The following is a 2,554-nucleotide window of genomic DNA, read 5'->3' on the forward strand; positions in this document are numbered from 1 at the left end:
TATATATATACACACACACGTACTGACACACACACACTCACACACGTACACACACACACACATACATATATATATATATATATATACATACATATATTCATACGTGTGTGTGTGTGTGTGTGTTGCTATTAGTTGATCTATATTACTGATGCTCTTTGAGGTGACTGCGTTGTTGTCACTGTCATTTATGTTGGAAATATATTGTTACTGAAGCCAGCGATGGTGGCGGTAACGATTAAAAAAGACAAGTATGACAACGAGGATGAGGGGACAATAGCATTATTTGATGATGCCGGTGATGTGAAGATGAGTATGACGAGGATGATGATGATGGTTGGTGATAAACAGCAGCCGGATGAAGAAAAGGGTAGAGAGGAGGAAGTTAGGATGGAGTATTTATAGATTTCCTTATAAATGACGACTGCACTGCGCTTCTGCGTTCTCTTATTGCGACTTTTCATGTGGTAACATGATATCACATGATGTAATTGTAATGGTGATGTTTCACATGGGTAAAAGAGAGATGAGGACGATGATGATGATGATGATGATGATGATGATGATGATGATGATGATGATGATGATGATGATACGGCGGCGGTGGTGGAGGATCAGGGTGTGGAGGAGGAGCAGGGTGTAGAGGAGCAGGAGGGTGTGGAGGAAGAGAAGGTGGACAAGGAAAATAATTATGAATGATTTTTATGGGGAAGAGGTTAATGATGTTGCTAATGAAGAATAGCAGAAAGGTATTGATGAAGATGATGGAGATGGTGATGACGACGACGACGATGATAATTAATAATGATGAGGTTAAGGTTGATGAATATGATGATTCGGAGAAGAATATTGATGACAAGTGTGATGGTGTTGAGAAGGATATGGAGGCGAAAGAGCAGGACCATAAATTAAAATATAAAGCCACACAAAGGTTAACTACTCTGCTCGCAGTCCATAAAGGGGCCCAGAAATGCACTTGCCCTTATCGAAAAACACTGTGGGTTCAGTGATGCAAATTACGCAGAACTTACTGCGCTGTTCATACTCTACTATTCACTACATTTGTGATGCCGAATTTTTTCCTATGAACGGTTTCTTTTTAAGAAATTTCCTGTTTCTCGCTGTTCTATGGATTTTGAAATGCGTGTGTACTCAATAAAACATTTTTTTTTTTTTAGAAAACAAAATTTCTCTTCGACTCTTTATCACTGAATTAAAAAGTATATCTTTTATCTTTTACTAGTTTCACTCCTTGGAATGCGGCCATGCTGGGGAACCGCCGTAAAACGTTTAGACCAGGGTTTCTCAACCGGGGTCAATATGGAGCCTGGTTGTCCATGTTAGATTTTTGGGAGTCCGCAACAATCTTTTCGGGGGTCATGAGAAATTGTCGTTCTGACTAATAAAATTTATGTGCAAAATATTGTAACAATTTTTATACAAGTCCTAATAATAGTTAATTATAAAAATGCAATAGGATTTTTTAAACATTGAAGGCTGTGTTGGTCCACCCAAGTAAAATAGGAATCAAAGGTGTCCACTGGTAAAATATAGTTGAGAACCCCTGATTTAGACGAACAACTCTAACCCAGTATTTAGTTATTTTTTTATTAAAGGCCAATATTTATTCTATTGGTTTTTACCTGATTGAGTCGCTATGTTACGAGGACTTAAACACACCAACAACGGCAGCCAAGTGGTTGAGGGAGAAAAGCACAAGCCTAATACATATGTGTGTGTGAGAGACAGAGAGATTCTCTGTGTGTAAAGAGAAAGTTAGGTAGATAAATAGATAATAGATAGATAGAGAGAGCGAAAGAGAGAGAGAACTAGATTCTTTCAGTTTCCGTCTATCCCAGTACTTATATTTAAGCCCAATACTTATTCTATCGGTCATTTTTTTTTCTTAGGCTGAACCGCTAGATTACGGGCTGTAAACAAACCAAGGGCGGTGACCAAGTCGACGAGGGAGAAAAGTACAAACAAAATACATACATATATATATATGTATGTACTTTGATTTGTTTACATCTCGTAATCTAACGGTATGTATGTATATATATATATATATATATATATATATATATATATATATATATATATATATAGTTGAGGTGTGTTCTGTTAAGAATGTATATGAGTACAAATAGAGCTCGTTCACCCTTAGAATTCCAAAATAGACGTTAGTATTCTTATGGTATGCTACCAATTCTTGTTTTAGGTATTCCTCATGTGTGAAAATATAAAGTAAAAAGTAAGAGTCAAAAGGAAGAGTAATTACGGTTAGGCAGCTTTTTAATCGCTAGAAATGTTTCGATACATACAGATCCTAGTTGCAGCATGGAAATCTAAATATTGGTTACGGAGACAGCAACTGAGTATCGACTGAGGAGATACATATAGGTCTTCTTATGCAGGTAAATCGCTAAATAATTTAACTTACACTTTAAATCCTGTATATACGGGGATCTGTATGTATGGAAACATTTTTAGCGATTAAACAGCTGCCTCACCGTACTTAATCTTCCTCTTGACTCTTTACATCTATCTATCTATC

This window comes from Octopus bimaculoides, chromosome 1, assembly GCF_001194135.2.
Source record: "Octopus bimaculoides isolate UCB-OBI-ISO-001 chromosome 1, ASM119413v2, whole genome shotgun sequence".
In the NCBI taxonomy this organism is placed as follows: domain Eukaryota; kingdom Metazoa; phylum Mollusca; class Cephalopoda; order Octopoda; family Octopodidae; genus Octopus; species Octopus bimaculoides.